General features: G+C 46.4%; 1 protein-coding gene across 2 annotated transcripts in view; it reads left to right on the top strand.

Annotated features, from left to right (window-relative positions):
- Nucleotides 1-21,882, top strand: part of LOC124210905 (sodium-dependent neutral amino acid transporter B(0)AT3) — a 490,584-nt gene that overhangs the window by 186,731 nt on the left and 281,971 nt on the right. The gene's annotated exons all lie outside the window — the stretch shown is intronic.

Raw genomic sequence — 21,882 nt, forward strand, 5'->3', positions numbered from 1 at the left:
CTCTGTTCCGTGGGGCATCACCTCGACGATGTCATCGGGCGAGATGCTTTCACGGTCGTCTCCAATCTCTTTCTAAGTACTGTCCAGCGGCTGAATTCAAAGAACGTGTGTTCCGCGTCGTCCCGTCCGTGTCCGCAGTACTTAGAGTCCGGCGTCCGTACTTGGTTCATGCTGTAGAGGTAGCGTCTAAAGTAACCGTGACCCGTTAGAAGTTCGGTGACGTAAAAATTCACGTCCCCAAAGTTCCGTTGGATTCACGGACTCAGGTCCTTGATCAGTCGTCTTGTCCAATTTTTTGTCGTTTCTTCCGTCCAGCGTTGTTGCTACGTCTGTATCGCCCTGTCTCTTTCTGTCGTTGTCGCGTCTCATCATGTCGTGTCCGGGTTCCTGCTATAGATCCTCTTGCGTTCGAGGGCAAGGAGACCTATGAGAATCACGCTCGCCACCGCCAGAGCAGCCTGCGCTGAGAACGTCTGGTAGGAGTAGACGATCTCCAACGCACTCCGTCTTTGTACTGTCATTACGGCGTGGCAGTATTTCTGTCTTCAGGGAATCTGCTGTTATGGGCTGGGTTGGCTGATGACCAAACCACTCCATAAGTATAACGCTTATTTCAGACTAATTTTTTCGGATATAAATTATTGGAATTTTGACACAGTTTTCCCTCTTAATTAAATTGGCTTTGATATAAAAATGGTCACTTACCTTTTGTTGTTAACTGTTGATTCGGGCTTTGTGGGGCGGCGCTGCGTGCTCGGCGAGGACTGGATACGGTATTAATTGACTGATTACTTAGCTTTTATTAGCTTGTCAATTGTGTAACTTTACTTGTGGGGTTTCAAAAGAAAGGATAAATAATTATACTAGATGGATTAATTGAATGAATGCATTAAAGGTGATTGACTGGTTTACTCATGATATGGGTTTTAAAACACAACTGTACGTTTATTCAATTTAGGTCTCTGAAGTTGGTTAAATTGGTTTTAGTTATGTATAATGGTGAAAGAAAGTTTATATTTAAGTAAAATAACACGGAATTCGCTTAGCGCCTGACGTGATTGGATTTTTTGATAATAGAAACTGATAGAAAGATTTCTTGTTAAAGACTGAATGACGACCCTCTGACAACTACTGACGACTACTGACGACGGTCCTCTTTTGAAAGATTCGCGTGGTTTTGTCTAAACTACTTCCTGATTGGTTACCAGTATCCTGGAGGGATGCTGGACCAATCAGGAGGTCCTGAGAAAATTTTGAGTTTTTTCATTTGTCAAGACTACCCCCGCCCATCGGGTATGGTATAGCATGAGAATTTATCATGAACTATCCCGCCTTTTCCACACGTGCGGGTAGGAATTTCCGTGCTGTGTTTTGTATATAATAAAGATATCCTTATTCTATCTTCGGGCCAATACTGCCCAAACAGACACTTCAGATAGACCCATACGGATCTATCCGTTGCACGTGTTCAGATCATTTGGTCCCTCTTAGGGAGTTTGTATATACGAGTCTGTTTGGGTAAGGATTGTCCCGAAGAATTATCTAAACAGTAAGGTTGTTGATAGCTTGGGGTGTTCATTTCCCGAAGTAGTAAAAAGGTGATGAAGAGAACCGTATGCATGCTATGCATACGGAGACGCAAAATAAAAAATAAAAAATATAAAATATAAATGTATTCAATGATAAATTGAAAGGTAATAAAAAATAAAACTAGTGGGTAGGGGCAGAAGACATCGAGGATGTGACACTGCCCAGATCTCCACGCCGTAGAGCAGAATCGAGTACGTTGCTCACATCAATAGTCTGCGTTTTTCCGGTCTCGATCCGTTCGTATTTGATATCTAACGGCTTAAGGATGCTATCATTTCGGCCGACTTCCGGGCTGTCCTTGGTATGTGAGGCCAGAAGGTCATCTTTGTATCTAGGTTCACGCCCAGATACTTGATTTTCCCTCTGGTCTCGATTTTATCTGTCCCGACTGTCATGAGTAGCCTAGTCGGTATCCATTTTCTGGTGAGAAGCACCAGTTCTGTCTTTTCCGTCGCGAGTTGCAGTCCATGGTCAGTCATCGACCGTCCGACTCGTCTCATCTTCTGGTTGAGTTCCTACTACGCCAGTTCTGAAGTGCGCTCGGCTATCACCGCCGCCACGTCGTCAGCGTGAGCGACTAGGCGAACGCCGATCGGGAGCTCTAGTCTCAGCAGGCTATCATAGCTCCCGTTCCAGAAGTCGGGTCCAAGTATGGATCCTTGGGCGACCCTCGCGGTGAACTACCACGTCACTTGACCTTTGATCGTCTTGTACGTCAGTCGTTTGTTTCAAAGGTAGTCCTCGACCACCCAGAGCAGGTATGGTGGAACCCCGAAGTCGCTTCTCAGCGCCTCGAAGATGTCCACCCACCTGGCCGAGTTGAAGGCGTTCGTCACGTCGAGTGTCACCAACAGCACGGTGGGTCGTGCAGCGTGGCAATATCTGTCTGTTGCCCGGAAGTAGTCTACGACCTCTTGGATCGCTCCAATCGCTGATCAACCCCTCCGGAAGCCAAACTGCTGGTCCCAGAGGCCTTCCCCGTTCTGTATTAAGTCTGTGAGTCGTGATCGCGCTAGCTGTTCTTACAGTTTTCCTATCGTGTCCAGTTAGCAGTACCCCATCGCGCCCTGGCATCGTACCCGTCCGCATGGCCTTGGCCTCTCTGACGAGCTCCTTCGCGGAAGAGAGGGGGGTCACCGCCGTCTCGTCATCGTTTGTCGCGTCCATGCGCGTCGGGTGTATCAGGAACAGTCCGTCAACGATCCGTCGTGCGGTTTCAGCGTCTTTGAGCTCCGGCGGGATCTGGGCCCCAAGCCCGCCGGTCACAATCTTGTAATCCGCACCCCAGGGGTTCCGATTCTCCTCCACGCAGAGCTTGTTCCAGCAGCGCGCTTTGCTATCCTTCATAGCGTTCGTCAGTCGCTATCGTTCTGTCTTGTAGTCGGTCTGGTTGGTTTCTCTTTCAGGTCTCCCGCCAGCCCTTGTCACCCGTCTCCATTTGGCCAGGCAACTCTTTCGCAGCTCGGCTATTTCGTCCGTCCACCAGTACTGTGGCAGTCTGTTTCATCGTACTATCGTTTTGGCATTGTGCTGTCTCGTAGCCGCACCGTCAGTTTGGCCGTCTCGTCTGCCAGTCTTTTCACCCTTCGCCGACCGGTCAACTCCGGGGGAACGTCCATAATCGGGGCCGGCACTACCGCCAGTTCCTCCGAGAACTTTCATACGTCCAATTTGTCTGTGTTCTTCCGCGGGAGGTGCTGGATCCTTATTCGTCTCGTCGTTGTCTCTCCTGCCACTTCAAAAGTGATATACTGGTGGTCGATGGTCGTGTAGCCCTCAAACACCCGCCACCGCCCCGCCCGTGGCAGTATTCTGTCCGACGTCATCGTTACGTCAGGGATGGAATCTCCAAATCCCAGTCGTCTATACGTCGGTACGTTTCCTGTGTTCGCCACCACTAGATCAAGCCTGGCGGCCATTTCTAGCAGCAGCCATCTGCGTCTGTTCGTCTTTGGTATACCCCACTTGACAGCACTCGCGTTGAAGTCCCCCGCGACCACGAGATCCCTCGGCAAGTCCCGGCCCTGACGTTGCTCGCGTCGCTGACTGCATCCTGTAGTACGCGTCGAAAATCGGCTCGTCCGTCTGCGTCCGTCTTGATCTTCAGAAGACACAGTCCGTCTTTGGTATTCCTCAGAGTCGTCACTTGAATGTAACTCTTCTTCGGGTCGACTGATTGTCCAGAGACTATCGTGGGTTAATCAGGTTGGTAAGACTTGTAACTCAGTGTCGAGAGTGCTATACCGCCTTCATCAGTCGGTTGATGACTTGAATGTTACGTTAAAGCGTCAGTTAGTAACTAACTTGGTGCTCCCTATTTTCGATTACTGTGCAGTGGCTCTTACCAACGTAAATCAAAGTCTTGAGAAGAAGTTGAAGGTTACTCTGAATAACTGTGTGCGTTTTGTGTTGCGAAAGCCGCTTGGAAAACACATCAATGGACCGTGGCTTGATGTTGGGTGGCTTTCGCCATTTAATCGTCGGCTTTACTTGATGGGTTGCATTTATTATGGGATGCTGGTCTTAAATAAATATGCTCTCTTGAAAGATCGAATTAGGACAAACCACAAAATCGCAAGGCATAGGCACAATAACCGAACTGACACACTTATTGCGCTGATTCCACGGACCTCAATCCTTGAGCACTCCTTATTGGTTATTGGCACTTCCTTTTGGAATTCTTTGCCACCATCGATAACAGCAGCTGAATCAATAGCAATATTTAAGACAAGTTGCTATGACTACTTACTGGCTATTGAGCATGCTGAATTTCAAGCATGTGTTGTGCGTTGTGTTGATCAAGTGCAATTGGATTTTGTTTGCATTATTATTATTATTATTTTGCATTGTATTCTTTTTAATTGCAAAATATTGTGTACACTCTGTATATTTGTATTTGCTTTTGGCCGTTGGAGGATTAAGTCCTACGGCTTTTTCAATAAATTACATTACATTATCATCATCATTATCAGCATCATTATCATTATCACTAGCACTATCTATCACCACCACCACCACCACCACCATCACTCCTCTCTCTGCTTCTCACCCCGTTAATCCGCTCCCCGCTCTCACACTTTTCCTCATTTCCATCCTGCATCTCCATGCTAACTCCCCGCCTTTTCCTTCCTCTAACCTCTTTTCATAACCCTATGCTCTCATTCTTGCTCATCCTTTCAACATATCTTTTTGTAATTCCTCCCTAACCATGTACCCTGCCACCCTCCTGGATACTCCAAGAACCCATCTTAAGTATTTTTCCTGCATATCCTCTACTTCTTTTCTTAATTTTAACCCCCAAATTTCAACTCCATAACTAATCACAGACCATACCAACGTGTTAAACAACAATATACTTCTACCACAATCCTTCCCAAATATTCTTTTTGCTATTCCCCATACCTGCCCAATCACTTTTGCTCCTTTCGTAGCCCTTTCCTGAACGTGCTCACCCTGACCCCATTTGGTTTCATCACATACCCTAGGTAGTTATACTTGCCCACCTCTTCGATTTCCCTACCCTGCCAATTCCAAAATACTTTCCTTTTTCTCCCTCCCCCCATCCTACACCTCATTATTTTCGTTTTCCCCGTATTAACCTCCAACTCTTTCCTATTAACATACCTTTCCAACGTCCTAAACATACCTTTCATATCCTCATCCTTTGCCAACAACGCCACGTCATCTGCGTACGACAATGTATATACTTTCTTCCCCCAGGATAAATCTACTCCACCCCACCTACCTTTTTCTAGTCCTTCCTCCAAGTTCACTAGAAACAGTACGAATAACAATGGACTCAGTGGGCAGCCCTGCCTTACTCCCTTTTTCGTCCAAAATTTTTTCCCTACCTCTTTCCCCACTCTGACCCTTCCCCACGTTTCTTTTAGCACCTCCTTGCATCTTCTTACCAATCCTTCCCTCACCCCTTTCTTCCACATGTCGTTCACTAACTTCCCGCGGTCGACCGAGTCAAAAGCCGCCTTGAAATCCACATACATTATGATCATTCTCCCTTTATTTTTAGCAATTCCCCTATTTATCAGAAAATTTAGCATATATATATATATATGTTATCTATCGTTCCCTTTCCTGCTCTAAACCCCCATGACTTTACGGTATACAACTTTTTACTCTCAACCTTTTCCTTTTGTCACGTGCGGAGCGGTCTCGCACGCGAATACTTAACCTTCTACGGGAAGCGTAGAGGTTCATATTTATTTTTTTCTGTGGATTAGCAGGTGATCGTCCTGTACAGGGGGATCCTGGGAATTGAGTGGGAGGACTTATTATTAATGTTGTTAGAAATATTTATGGAATGCAAGCTTTAATGAAGTTCAGGTGAAGCGAAGATAACAAGAGAAAATGCGGGACGAGGAAGCAGCGTTACAAAATGTTCTCAACCTAGGTGTTCACACTCATTCGACTACTCACTCTTCGGTGGTTTCGCTAGAAATCCGAATGGCTCACACACACGATTGCACTCACATACGATTAACTCTACACGTATCTAACGAGTTTTGCTTTGGAAGGCTAACGTCGCGACGCGAGACGCTTCGGACACCGCGTATAGAATTAGAGGAATTCTCTGTCTAATCGTCGGTGACGCTCAAAGACTTATATGATATACTCTTTACGCGATAGCTTCTGAAGGAGCCTGGTTCCGTTGACGTTGGTTTGACTCTGTCTCTAACGGGACTGACTTTGCTCGCCCGTTCGACACCCCTTGGAGCGTCGGACAGCGAGCAAGGTTTTTGTTAACGTTGCAAATTCAAAACAACGGCTCGCCTCGCGATGTTCATCCTCGAAGCGCGTGATCTCGTGCTCGCCTTATTCCGGTGTTGATTACACCGGGGATCCGGCAAGCCCGGAAACGCTGACGTTGCAACGGTCAACTGCGCCGCTGCACTTCTATCGTGCCACGAACAGAAATATAAGAAAGTTATGTTTAGTGAATTTAATAATGGTTTGAGAATAATTCCCAGAATTTAAGTTTATGCTTCCTCGTCAGCATTAAAAGTAATTTTTAATAAAATAATGATATATTCATATGTATGTGTTTAGACGGCGGACGTGACATTTTAACTTTCTTTCCAGTACTCTCACAGATATTTGATACGCCGTCTGTGTTAACGTAACTCCTCTATATTCTTCTACACTTTTCCCTTCCCCGTTTTTCACTATTGGTACCACCACCCCTTCTTTCCAGTCTTCTGGCCGCTCTTCTCCTCACAATACCCTCTGGCACACTCCTCATAACTTCATTGTCATTTTTGCACCCCCATACTTTCAAGCCTCATTATGGTCTCATCCTCCTCCATCGCTTTATTATCTTTCAACTCTTTTACGATTTCTTCGACCCCCCGTAAAGTAATATCCCGCTCCTCCTCTCCCGCTGATTTCTCCTCTCCACTATTACCTTCTCTACTTCTCCTTTTTTCACCTCTTCCAAAACTTCTCAAAAATGTAAATTCCATTCCTCCATCCTTATGTTCTTAATTATCCCCTTTCTTTTCTTTCTCCCTTCGTTTACCAACCCCCAGATTTGTCCTTCTGTCCTTAGACTTCCTACCCAAGTTTCCCATTTTTCTCTTTCCTTTTTCTTTTTTCCTTCACACAGTCTACTATATTTCCTCTTTTCCTCACAGTACACCTCCCTGTCTATTTTCCCATCTCTTTTCTGCAAGGACTTCCTCAGATTTCTTTCTCCTTCCCTACACTCTTCATACCACCATCCTGATACTTGTTTGCTCCTGACTCTTACCGTTTCCGTTTCCCCAACAGCCTTTCTCACCCTCTCCTTTAGACTTTCCCACTCCACCTCTACACAACCCTCTTCTTTAACCCCCTTTCTAAATTCCTCCTCACATTTCTGTGCCCCCTTCTTCGTCAACACTCCTCTTCCTACACCCCCCCTCCCCCTTCATCTTTCGGCCTTGCTTTTCCAACTTTTACACCCCCTGACTTCTACCCCAACTACAACTGGCATATGATCCGATTCAATCCTTTCCTCCACTCTCAAGTCCACTATACTTTCTCTTATTCTTTCATAAATCAATACTAGATCTATAACTGAACATCTCCTTCCTCCTACAAATGTCCATTCCCCTTCTCCATTTCCCCTCACACATCCCTTTGCTATTGCCCACCCTCTTTCATTGATGAATTTACATAACTCTTTACCTCCCTTATTCACTACTTCATCGTTCGACTTTCTACCCCCTTCGTCCTGTTCATTATATTCTATCCCTCCTTCTGTCCCTGTCCTAACATTAAAATCTCCCCCTCTTATCACTTTTCTATCTTTATTAACTTCCTCCATCCGTCCTCCCATTAACTCCTTTTTCCTTTCCAAATCCTCATTCACATATACCCCTACTACCTACCACTATTCTTTCCCTAGTTCAACTTCTCTTTCAACCCATCCGTCAATATCCCACTTTCCTTTTTTGCCTACTCCAATATCCTCCTTCACCCCTAGTACTATACCTCCCTTTGCCCTTGCCCTTCCTTTTGGTATAATCGCTTCCTGTATATCCCATTTGAAACTTCTTTTTCAACTCTCTCTTATCTCCTTCCATTTCTTCTTATCGACCCATGTCTCCACTAATATTGCAACATCCTAATCTTTCGACCCTTCCCAGAAGTCTTTTTCCTTGTTTCTCAACCCTGCCACATTCCAAAAACCTATCCTATATTTTCCCTCACTTTCATACTCACCTTCATTTCTTTCTTTCCTATGCCTCCCCGTCCCCTTTTTCTTCTTCTGTCCCCTTATTCGTTTCCCTGCTGTACTCTCCAATCTCCTTCTGCTTCATCCCAAAACCTCACTTTCTCATCCGCGTACATCATCATATAACCTACCTCTACCCTACTCCCCTTTCTTCTCTCTTCCATTGCCTCCTCCACAATCACTTTCTTAATTCTCCTTTCCTCTCTCGTCAGGTCGTCCTCAATTCTTACCTTTTCCCCTCTGAACCTATTTCCGCCAACATCAGCTCTCTTTTCTTGTCTAGTCCCTCCAACTCTATTCAAACCATCTCTCTCCCTTCTCTATCTACCGTTCATATGTTTCTCATACTTTTTGTACCCCCTACAACTTCAATTTTTACCTAAAACCTTTCAATTTCATTTTCCCACCTTACCCCCGTTTTCATTTTCACTCCTTCAACTATAACATTCTTCTTTCTCTCCTTCCTCTTCTTCTTTTCCATTCCTAGTTCTAATTTCCTAATTCTTTTCTCAGTCTCTTCATCTATCCTCTCCACCCCTATCCTAACACCATCTCCCTTTTCCATACTTTTTTCTGCAGCGGCAATTTCTAACTTTTCCAGCCTTTTTTTTCATCGTTTCTAATCTTCCCCTCAATTCTTTTTTCTTCTTCTCCCAGATCTTTCTAAACTCCTCTCCTTCTCTCTTTCTCTCTTCTCTTAGTATGTCCACCCTATTTCCTACCTTTCCACATTCCTCTTTTATCCTACCATCTATCTCCTCTAGCTTCCTCAAAATTCCTTCCATTTCTCCTCTTCCTCTGGCGACCTCACCACAATCTTACTTCTTTTAAAAACCTCTTTTTTTTCTAGGTCTCCCGCTATTTTCAGTTCCCCCTCTACCTCTCTCTCCTTCCTCTTACCTCTTGCCGCCACTTTACTTATATCACATGTGATAGCCGCTCTAACTATCCCTAGACCGTGCAATTTAAATTTTCTCACCTGATCTACCTCTTCACCATACGACATACTCTACTATCACCACTTACAACCTACCTTTCCCACCGCCATTACCACTTTATCAATCTGCTCAACGCCATTGTTACTTTCACTCGCCCCCTGGCACTACCGTCGTTCTCTGACCTGCCCCCTTTACCTCTCCTCCCCTCACTTCCGTGCCGCAACCTAACCACCTAACTACCACCTCTACTTTATATCCCAAAAATACAATTTAATTCTATCACTCCCTCCTCTTTTATTCATTCCACTTTAACGCTTACCTATTCTCTCTCACCTATTCACGAATACTCCCCTGATTTTTAAACCCGAACCTCTAAAAATTAAAAACAAAATTGCACTGGTTCATCTACCTATTGCAAACAACGTCACCAGAACCTAAAGTCATCGGAAATATTTCTATAATTACATCTTTTATTGTAATTCTGAAAATACATACAAATTATGTTACATGTCTGTATTGTGTGAACTATCAAACCCCAACTAGTTCACATAGAGGTGATTGCCTCGTTTGCGTAATGCTTTCTCCACAAGGTAGCCATCGGGATATTTTACTTTACCGAGTTCCTCGTCGTAGAAGTCTCCTTCCATGAGATGATCTTGATGATCGGTAAGTTTGTACGTCCGTGGATTGATATTTTTCACCCCACTCACGATGAATATTTCCGTCGTCCAAATTGGTGTATAGCCTTTTCGAATACATTCTTGTACTTTGTAGATAATTGTTTTTTTTTTGTTAGAATAAAAGAAAAAAAGAGGTGAATTCGATGGACAGGCTTACGAAACAATATGACGAGAACGATGACATTGACTCTCCATTGAATAAATTGAATATAAATGAAATAAAAATGAAATATAAATAACATGTAAATAAAACGTGAGTGAAAAATAAATGAAAGATCAATAAAATCTGAAAGGAATATAAATAAGATATAAATAAAATGGAGATTGAATATAACTAAATATATTGTAACGTTCTTTGACGTTACGGAAATAAATATGGATCCGCGAGTTTAATTATCAAGTCAAAAATCAAGAGCGTGAATAAAATGTTGTGAAAATGCTTTGACTGCGTAATATGTGTTTCTCGTTTAAAGTCTGAAACAAGACTGTTTTTACAATAATGTTGGTTGACGCAGCAACCTTATTCTTTTGAAAGACATAAGAGGTTTATAAACGTCTTTTATCTATGATGACTACTAGATCATTGAAGAGGGGGCAAAACGGGTGATTTCACCCTTTGTAACACTACTCCCTCCCGAGAAAAAGAGTCGTCCGGACTCGGGAAAGATAAAACAATTATATAAGTGATCTAGCAGTCAGTGCTCAACGGTGAGTTGGAGCTGTGGCTCTCAAAATTTGAAGACTCCCTTTTTTACTATCTGGCATTTGCCCACAGTCTCAAGGTAAACCACAGAAAACCTTGAGCAGATAGTTGAGCGTTAAATAATTTCAAAAATTTATGTGCCTCGTTTTATAAAGGTTAGTGTTATTGAGTGTTGTGTGGCTTCATGAATTCGAAGTTATCAGCATTGTTCCAGATCGATGTCGAAAGAAATCCTCTTCTTGAAGGATTGCCCAAACGAAACAGGTTCGGGTGAAAACATCGAGGCGGGAACCGAAAAATTCCAGGACCAAACGGAATAAAACCAGACTCCTTTTCATAGGAAATAAGGAAATAGATGGGTGATTGATCCTAATCTTCTTAAGAAACAGCTCACCCTAGAGTTTTGGAAGGACAAATGTGAGTGATGGAATAACAACACAAATTCACCAAGTGAATTTGGGAGAATACACGAACAAAATAAATTAAATATGTATTCGAAAGAAAAGAAACGATCTTATTTGAATCATTTCTGCGTCCTTCTTCAAAACAAGTCCACCAGTCATCTTCAGGAATCGAGGAAAAATTGGATGGGAAAAGGCTGTATCAAGTAACCTGAAAAGTACTAACAAAAACTGACACTCAAGGTAAATGAAATGTGAAAATCAAGCAATCGCTCATCGACCTCGAAAAATAATCGTGGCTCTATTCACATTTCTAAAAGAAACCAAAGCCTATCCGACACAAAATCCGATTCAAAAGAAAAAGTTTCTGGAAAGAAACAATCGAAGAAAACAAATTTCAAGTTGATTAGCAACTCAGAAATAACAAATCATTATAAGAAAACCCTTCGTCCTAATCAGTTGAACAAAATGTGAATCATAAAAACACCCTCCGTTTCTGCCTTCATTAATGCGGGTATAATTACTTCAAACTATTCGTGGGAAAATGTCAAAAGCATGACGCAGCAAGAATTAAAAAATTCATTTCGAAAACCAATGGAGAACTCTAAAATGTGATCGAGGTGAGACCATCCGAGAGAAGCACAAAATGGGGCTAGTGTGCTTAAACTGTTGGGTTACTCGGTAAGTTCTCACGCGAATTTTCAGTTAAAAATATATAAGTTCCCCGTGAGTAGTATAGGGGCACTTTGGGGCGTCACAACAAACCCCCCTCGCACCCCTCTCCGGCGCCAGCCCCTCCCCGAGGAGTGACTTTGGGGCGCCTTCCGCTTCCCCCGCCGCCCCTCGCCTAGGAGCGACTTTGGGACGCCATCCCCTTCCCCCGCCACCCCTCACCGAGGAGCGACTTTGGGACGCCATCCCCTTCCCACGCCGCCCCTCGCCACGGAGCGAATTTTGGGACGCCATCCCCTTCCCCCGCCGCCCCTCGCCACGAAGCTAATTTTGGGACGCCATCCCCTTCCCCCGCCGCCCCTCGCCACGGAGCGAATTTTGGGACGCCATCCCCTTCCCCGACCGCTCCTCTCGAAGCAGCGACTTTTGGGGCCCCTTCTCTTTCCCCCGCAGCCCCTCGTCTAGGAGGTATTTTATTCTAGAAGCTTCTCCGGACGACCACCCTTTTCCCGCAACCCCTTACCAAGGAGCGGTTTTTCCGCCTCGAAGCTCCGCGGCTCGTCAGCCCTTCGCCCGCGACCCCCTCGCCAAGTGGTGAAAATCGTGTGACGACTCCTTACCCCGGGTACCGTTGACCGCGAATCAGATTCCGGACTCTACGGGATGGCCTCTGGGCCTGTGCACCCTGACCATGGGACGATCTCCTGCCCCTTACCCTGGTGCACCTGGCCGTGCGGCCGATTCTGGGGCCACCTACCCATCTGGCCCCGCTACCTCCGTTCACAAAGCAAACTCTGTGACTTGGACGTTTGGTGTTACAGGTCTTCCACCCCGGCTCTCGTTCTTTCTCCATCCCTGCTCTCTGTGTCGGGTGCTCGTGTCACTGACCTTACCCAACCGTCAGTGTTTATCCTAAAGTTTACGTGTGCTTGGAAAATAAAGACCTGGTCACTCACTCTCTTTCTTAATGCAAGACTATAGGCATACTTAGATGTACAAGGATCAGGGCGGGTAGGTGAGGAAACAGAACTCAATGGTGGATTGCGTAGAAAAATCAAATCTCATCCTCGCAGGTTTATTCGGTTAACAGGTGCAAATACATACATGATTATTACAGATAACGAATAAATGATAATTACAATGTTCTTATAATTACACAAGATATGTTAGCAAGGTTTTTTATTTACCAGCCTTATAATCAGCAACATTGGTACAACATTGAAGACAACTTATAGGATGAATGTGATTTGAATTGATGGTGTTAGTTTTGCGTTTTGTGACATGGGCTATTCGGTTGTGGAATAATTCTGCGATACGATCGTTTTATTTCGAGGTCAGGAGTAAATATATTGAGAAACTCCCCCAGAGAAAAACCAGCAGCCATAAAGTGCATAAACATAATACAAAATTGTCCACATACATCAGAAGTGAGGCTTTGAAGCTGTCTGTCGTTCCAGTCGTATCGTCTGCAATTTCTTCGTAGAGTCCGCTTATGGTGAGGGACAAATGGTGGTAATCCGAAGCTGTCGAAGTATGTACCGTGTCCCGAGGAACTGACGAAAAATGCCACCCAGTGGCTACCGGGGCGTGTGTGATCATCCGTGTTTGACACAAAGGCTGTCGGGCGTGTCCACATGAGGGGTATCTGATCCGCTGCAAAAACCCCGGTCTTCCCGTTCGGAATCGCCGGCATCGCGCTCCATATCTGTAGACTGTCCATTTTGTACCTCGTCTTCTCCTCCTTCTTCTTCTTCTTCGCCCTCGTTATCGGAGATAATCATACCACTCGTAGAAGATTGTGAGGAGGTATGTGAGTTAATCGCAGTAGTAAGTATGTCGTAGGGAACAGTAACTTCGCCGTCTGACGTAGGCGCAGACGGATCAGGAGAGATTTTCAGTGAAGCGACTGACTCTGGTATTACTGCTTGTAGCGTGAAATTAATTTTTGGTACCTGCAGTGGCTGATTACTAGTCGAACTCTCCTCTCCGGTGATTTTGGGCTTACTGGCTAACAATGCTTCTGTATAATCGTATTTAGTTAGAATATTGTTATTGTTGATGCATTTCTTCAGTTTGAGTGCGTTGTTCATCGCACATTTGAAAAATTCCTCCTTCTTAACGCCGTGGAAGAAGCACCATACCGAAGACCGTTCCAGTTTGTCAAACGCCGGGCAACCGATGTCCTCCAAGTTGAATACTTGATGCGCGGTACTACTTTCAATATATTTACATTGATCGTGTCCACGGGCAAAGATTCGATGAGCATTACGTGCGATTTCTCGGAGGTTAACGTATAATCGAACCAGCGAGATATCACCTTCAAACCACTCGATGCCATGATGGTAGCAGGTTACGTAATTGTTCACGCCACGTTCTTTGAGCGGCAGATCCGTGGAGGGATATGGCGGTTCTACTAACCAATGTGCCGAGTAGCGGTGATCGATGGTGACGACTGCCACCTCTTTCGGTATAAATTTACCATAGATATTTCGAAATCCTTAAATATCTATCACGTAATCCATACTTGAACTTGGAAGAATGTAGTCGAATGAATAGAGAGCTGGAAGAGCGAACCTGCAGTGACGTAGTTTGAAGAGATAGAAGCGGTCGTGATAGGAGGGGCGTGATCTCCCTCTCTTTCTTAGCCCGAAAAATCTGTAATGACCTGACGTGCAGCATCAACTTCAATAAGATTATCAAATTCAGCGTACACTAGGCAATTTACAGTTTCTTTGAGAGTATCGTCGAACCGCACTTCGACCCTGAGAGTTCCATGTTTGATGAGCGACCAGTGCGATGTACAGTTGGCCGAGAGATCGGGGGTTAGGTCAAAAGCCAATAGACAATTTCCTTTAGCGAACTGCTGCCGGCCGATACCCTTTCCTTCGTTCAGAAAATGAATCCCCGTACCGGAGAAGAGGGTGTGATAAGCGTCCACGTAGAGATCGTCTCTGCCAAAACTCATCCGTAGCGGCTTCGATGGGACTTGCACCCCGTCGACGTACAACGACAGGAAATTCAAAGAGTAGTTTTGAAAATTAAACGGATTGCGCTGTCTGTCGCCGTTGAAGGCTTTATTGCTGACAAAACCGATTATCACTCGTTTCGGTAGTTGTCCGAGTATGACATTGTCCAGTGTTTCTGTCTGTACTCCTGCGTGTATGGTGAAAGACTTCACCTCGACTCTGGTTACGGGATATTTTGCCGTACCTTTGGCTAGCGTCCGTGCGTGCGCCAGCGAGATTCCAGGGCTGATCTTCATTCTGCGAACGAGCAGTGAAGTTTCCAGTATGTGCAGCTTGTGGCGATTTTCGGCTTCCATGATGCAAAAACTGTCTCTAGATCTCACAAGTCGGAGACGCAGTTCCACACCGTTGATTAAAAATTTGTCTTGATTAAATACGTCACAGTGCAGATGTCCAATCAGATCAACGGTACGTGCATTGCTCATGATCCGTTTGCGTTCGATGAAACCTCGGTTAGCACCGACGGCGTCGGCGTCGTATACATCCGATACTCCATCCTCGCTGTCGTAACATAGAGCCGAAGAAAGATGGGATTTTTTGGCGGGCGGTGCGTAATTCAGTAGAGTCTCTATATATACTCGATAGGCGTAAGAGTTGTTGGCTGGTGAGACTAGTTTTTGATTGCAGAATATATCGACTTGATTGAACATCAAGTGAAGCAGATTGTTTACCGGAGCGGCATGCGGAGTAGCCGCGTTGCCTTCGCCTGCCGGTGGGGTAGGAGCAGACAGTTGTAGCTTCACTCGTACGCTAAGCATAGTGTGTGCCAAATCGATGTACTCATCACCGTTACCAGGTACAACAAATTCAATCTGGGAATCGTCTGTTAGAGATGATACGGGCTTGTGGTGTACCCATTGACCAGCCTCATTAGACGTCTGCGTTGGTGGTAGAGAAAACAAATCCAGTTCCGACTTCATACACTCACCCGAGTGCGCGTGCAGGAAGGCCATTGTTGATGTTTAGATTGAAGACGAGCGGCGCGTGGGCTTACCGGGGTCCGAATATGTCTGTAAGGTCCCGTTTTTTACAATACTTTTTCCGCTTAGTTTTCTTGACGGTTCCGGAACGCTTGGGTATCTTGGCCGATGTTTTCTTTTTCGACCTTCGTCTAATTTTTCTCGTAGTACCAGCTGCTCGGTGCGCGCCGACAAGTCTGTTGACGCGGGCAATGTTTGACTGACGCGCTAATCCACCGGCTCGGCTTTTATAACCGCTGCCCTTCATGAGTTTATCAATTTTTTCATCAGCAGCTCTTTTCAATTTGTGTCCTGATTCTATGAAACGACTCTTGACTGCCTGTTTGAACGGAGTGTCGTTTCTTACGTCTGTCATGACGTTCATCCCTGCACGTAGTGCTTCTCTTCCGACCGCGCGAGCACCACTGGACAGCAGAGGTAGTATTCGACGAAACAGGCCTCCCAAGAAGCTGCCGATTCCGTGCCCGCGTTGATGCGGTGCTCCTCGGTAAACCGTCTCAATGCCTTCACCGCCGAGCGGATTTTCGTAATGTTGTATATAATGAGCCATGTCGTTCCTGGTATGTTTTCCCTCTCTTTTGCTGAGCGACTCCTGTGATTCCAGTCAATTACTGAACGCGTCTAAAATGCAGCGTTACCGTCAGTGTCCCGCTCGTGAATGGTGCTGGGCTACCGAATTGATCTCTTATATCGATCTCGATGGTTTGAAAGTTCGTGAGCATCAGTGGTACGTAGTACAGTGGCGATAGTGTTTTCATCTCTGATTTGCCTTGTAAGATATTGTCTTTGCCGCATGTTTGAATGACTCGTAACAGCGGGGCGTAAACATCTCCAACGATACGTGGTTCCACCAGATCGCAATAAATAAACATCTGGCAGCCGGGGATCCTTGATGATTTGTTGGTTTCGGATACCTTGCAATCTGATACCTCAAATGCACCTTCCCCAGGAGTATTGTAATGCGTGACACAGGGTATCGTTTCATTTTTCACTGGCGCATACCCCCGAGGGTGTTTAAACGTGAGTGGATAATGAATTTCGGCCAGCTCGACTTCCCAGTCTCCCGTTAGTTGAATCTGACGCGGTAACTGGGTAATGTAACAGCACGTCCGATTCTCCGGAAAAAACTGCATCGAGCTGTTGCTCGGTAAAGTTAGGTAAAACTGATCCCAGGACATTTTCTTTGATGCACGAGTCGAACGGTGAACACTCAACGACTGCAAGACATGCTGCAATAACACGCTGTTTTATTATCCCCGCGTTTCCCCCTCCACACGCTGAAGTTCAGAGTCGTAGAACAAGCCGTCGATTACTTCGCCGTTGAGATCTTCCAAGACGTACACTATCCGTGAACGTGCAAGCACTCGTGGGATCTTGAATAATTCTTCGCTCCAGTTTGCCGCGTAGCCTTTTTCAAATGTTCCCTTGGTTTTACTAATTCGTACAAAATCATTCTTATGGAATCTCAGTTTGCCATTTGGACGCGGAGGATAACGCTTTTCCATGTAGGCACGTGCTGTAGCAGCATTGCGAAGCGTCACTTCCGACGGCGCCATGCCGATGCTCGAGTGAACTGTATTGTTGTAGGCTTGCACGATTTGTGGCAAAACATCGACGTAGCGTTGCGTCTTTTTATGCGTGAAGTAACGCCACAGGCGTTCTTTGAGTGTACGGTTGAATCACTCCACGATAGCTGCTTTCACGTCGGGATTACGAGTAACACGATATCGTATTTCATTGTCGCGAAGTATCTTCTGAAAAGCACTCCCGACAAATTCTTGACCTTTGTCCGTTTGCAGTAGGTCGGGTCTGCGCGACGTAGTGTGTAACACTTGCTCAAAACCTTTAGCAACGGTTGCGGCTGTCTTTCGTTTCAGCGGGACCACCCATGCGTACTTGCTCAATACGTCGATGACCACCAGGAGATAGCGAAAACCGTTGTTGCGGCTCTTCATGGAACTCAGGTCAGCCAGGTCAGCTTCCCATACGTCGTCTATGTTGGAAACGTTGTACCTTGCTCTCGGAAATTTCCTGTGCACGGGCTTGTGTAAGGTGTAGGCATCCTGAGCTGCCAGCCATATTCTCACCGAATCGCGAGAGTTGTTTTCGCGTGCAACATCTTCCAGAATTCGTGCTCCCGCGTAACCGGCAGTATGCGAGGGATTGTAATACGTTTCTTCAAGAAGAGTCGTCATTTTTCTTCAGCCGAAGTGTTTTCCAACCGGATTTTGCTCCGGTGGCGCGTTTGCGTAGAGCGTATCCTGCGTCGTGAGAACGGCTGGTTACGGGTGTAACGTTTGCGTCGCTTGGTCGCTTCGTCGGGGAACTACTGGTGGGTGTCAATAGTTGTTGCGATGTTACCGTCGGTAGACCCGGAGCGTCGAATGTGCGTATGTCTTTCCAAAGCGTATCGTTCCCCACGTATTCTCGGGGTGCGTTAATCGTCTGAAGAAACCGTGCAAACTGACCAGCCCCTGTAGGAGTAAAAGTCTTCCTAGATCGCATGGCATGATTGACCAGGTCGACGATGTTTGCGCCGGGAACTGTAACGCCGTCCAACGAGACGGTTCCTGCGGCATCCCAAGAAAATCGTTCCGGTACGCTGCCGAGTTCGCGCATCAGCATTTCGGCCTTTGCACGATACTTTCTTGGTACCGCTGACGCGACTTTCTTTGCGCGCGCTTGAACGTTGCCAGGACTCGCAGCTACGGTGGAAGATATCATTGATTCTTCGGCTGTGTTTCCGTCTTCTTTTGCCTCCTCCTTCTCTTCCTCCTTCTCCTTTTCCTCGTGAACGTCTAATTTCATGGGTTTGCGTGCGTCGTTTGCAGAAAACAAATATCGTTGAAGTACCTGCTGATAGAGTTTCCATTTTTCTGCGTCGTCTTTCGACGGTTTGTTCAACATGTCCTTCATCTCGTTGTCGAGTCTTGAAGCGGGATCGGTGCGTGTGGTAGTTGTATTTCCAAGTGAAAGCGTAGTGGCTATACCCTCGCTGACGCGTTGTTGAAATCTCTCCATACTCTCCATAGGAATTAAAACCATCTTCTTTGTACGTTCCATTTTGCTACTTGGAGGAGAGGCTGGAAGCTAAAGTCCCGAGTAACGGAGCGAGCAAGATGGTGAGAAATCCGTTCCCACGTTGAACAAGAAAACGTTTTTGGAATTCCAGGTACCCCGATTACTGGCCAACTGCCGTAATGTCTGTTTATGACGTGCCAGACGATTTTTCTGAATTCTGGACAGTGCTACTTTACCCTCCAAGGTGTTCAATGCACACTTACAAATGGTCTTTACCAGCGAATTGTCGGCCGTGCGTAGCAATGCCGATCTCTGCGACGGGTTCAATTTCTGCAGAGCGTGCAGCGCTACTGCGTTTGCTCTGGTGAAATTGGCACGAGCTCTGCGACCGGACGCGGTACGGCGTATTCGAGGCAACACAGCTGAACGACTGGAACCCGGTGCGCATTAGTGACCTTTATATCCTTTCGCGGAACGTAGACATAGTGATTATCGTCCGAAGGGAAGATGTTTGATCGGAAACGGCAATTCTCCGGAGTGGATTGCTTCAGGTCGAAAAGCAGATATCCGTGTGGCGCTGCGGTAGCGTCGTGATAGGCCTCTTGAAGAAACCTCGGATCTTCTGGATATACCTGTCTGGCAAGATGTTGAATTTGGGCACGATCCCGTGGATTTTTGAAGAAGACTATGTAGTTTGCGTTGAGGGAAATATCTCGTTGACCGTTGCCCTTGCGAAAGAGATTTTGTGTTACGTAGAAAACGCTGAGGTTCTTATGATGACAGACCTTGGTGAAAAGATCAACGACGACATTGTTTGAAGCCTCTCGCATCAGGTCGTCGATTACCAAAAGTTTCGGTTTTTTGTCACCCTCGTAATCGGCGTGTTGCGGTAACCCCTCGCGGTACTCTATACTCTTGTCCCCGTCGTACAACGGCTGCCATTCGTCAAAGTACCATATCACACGACTAAATTTTGTGTCGCACATTGACGTTCCATGACGCAGAAAGTTCTTGACGAAATTTGATTCACCGCATCCTGCTGGCCCGGCTACAATGGCCGAAAACGGATGTTTCCAACGTGTGTCCGTCATCGAACAAGAACAAGAAGAAGAAGAAGAAGAAGAAGAAGAAGAAGAAGAATCCAGGGATAATGCGGGATCTATAAAAAATTGAAACAATTGAAAACACGTTCTTTTACTACGCTAGCTTGCTCGCGGCGGCGGCGGCGGCGGTGGCGGCACTCCCTTCGTGCGCTGACCATGAGCTTATTCAAGCGCACGCGGAAGCGTAACCGCGCAGGTACGAGCTCATCGGCGCGGTCGCGGTCGAGCTGATTGTGCGTGAGGCGCGTACGCCATGAGCTTATTCGTACGCGTGCACGCAGTGATATCAGCTTGAAAACAGCGCGCCCCGCCGCGGTTTACGAGATGAATTTTTACGAGCAATGCGAGATTTTTTCACAATTTTCCATGCGTAGGGTTTAAGCGTGGTACTAACCTTTATACAGTTTGGTGGGACGCATACAAGAGAGTATCTGATGGGTTGGCCTGGCGTCTCGCCGGTTGGAATAACAGACGGTTGGGGTAAGAATCACTTCGGTGTCCTCTGTCTATTCGTCTATTTGTTTGTCTGTCTATCTATCTGTCGCTCAAACGCGCGCGTGGCTTGCCGTCCGGGTGTCTGTACTACCGCAGGGTGAGAAGACGGAAGCTGTGGTGTACAACTGCTCGGAGTCCGGGATCTTCGTCATCATCCAGTGCGATAACCGTAGGGCAGCGTATCGAATCTCGTGACGCAACAACGCCTTTTCACGTACACCGGTTTACACGTTTTGTGCTCGGAGCGCGTCACGATTGCGTGCAGTTCCGTTCGACGAATGGCGCGATACTCCAAGGGAATGGGTGCAGCGGCTTCTACCACCATCCGCTTGATGGCCTCGAAGTTGATTTTCGAGCTCGTTGCGTGATTCAGTGATATGCCTTTCACCTTGCAAATTTCCACCTCTTCACCATTCGGACGTGTAATGATAAAAACATAGAATTTTGGCCCTCCCGAGACGAAAGCGCGTATAAAACTCCCACGGCCGTGAGACGCCAACTCGTCGGTCAGGTCGCCAAGAAAGTTACCCGTGGGAGGTTCATGCTCGTTTGGCCTTCGGAGGTTTCGGGTATAAATTACTGAATCGTCGTCGTAATAGAGCACGCTCCGATCGAGCTCCTCAAGGAACGAGAAGAGCTTCAGCCAAGCCTGGGCAGTGGTGTACGAGGCAATCACGACGTTTGCCAGCGCTGACGGTTCAACGCTGTGTTGCGCGTGCGACCAACGCACGTACAACACTTCGTCCTTCACGGGCAGCAAACCGGACACCTCGACTTCAGGGTTGGTCAAAAGCTCGAGCAGCTGCTGACGCGTCTTTATAACCTCTGTTTTTACCAGATTCTCACGTTGCCCGAACTTGCCTTAGAACGAATTTAAGCATAATTTGGAAACTGATCGCATGCCGGGATTCTTAGCAATACGGTCGCGATCTAGCTTTATACCCTCGACCCGCTTCTACTCATCAAGGTAGCGCATTCGAGCCGGCTCGGCCTCGCATTCAGCAGGCCAGCCGCTCGCCTCTTGCGTAATCTTGAGGAAGGTGTCGATATAGCCGGCGAAATGCCCACCTTGACGAGTAGTCCGGTCAAACGATGTCACCGTATACGACCTGATCTCGCGTATGCTCCTGATCTTGTATCCCATTTCCACGGCTTTTTTTAATCCGATCGACACCCACGTGCCCTCGAATTTTCGCGCAGCCTCGTCATCATGTCTACACTAGTCCTGGTTCAAATTCTGACAACATGAGCGGCACAAGGCAAACATGAGTTTGTCATGCATGTGCACCGGCAAAACAGGGTGATAAAGATTGCGAAGCGGTAAAACTTGGCATTTGATGAGCCCCTCAACTCGCGTGATGTCGCAACCGCTGGACCCTGTCAAGAGCTTACACTCCTCTCCAACGTAGACCGTCGGGTGTCCAACAGGGAACCTTCCATTCTTACAGATAAACGGATACAACGAGCAAACATCGACGTATCGTATTTCCTCGTACGCGTCGCCCGTTGCATCTGTTTTCACCTCGTAGTATCAGGAAGC

Source organism: Neodiprion pinetum, chromosome 2, assembly GCF_021155775.2.
Source record: "Neodiprion pinetum isolate iyNeoPine1 chromosome 2, iyNeoPine1.2, whole genome shotgun sequence".
NCBI lineage: Eukaryota > Metazoa > Arthropoda > Insecta > Hymenoptera > Diprionidae > Neodiprion > Neodiprion pinetum.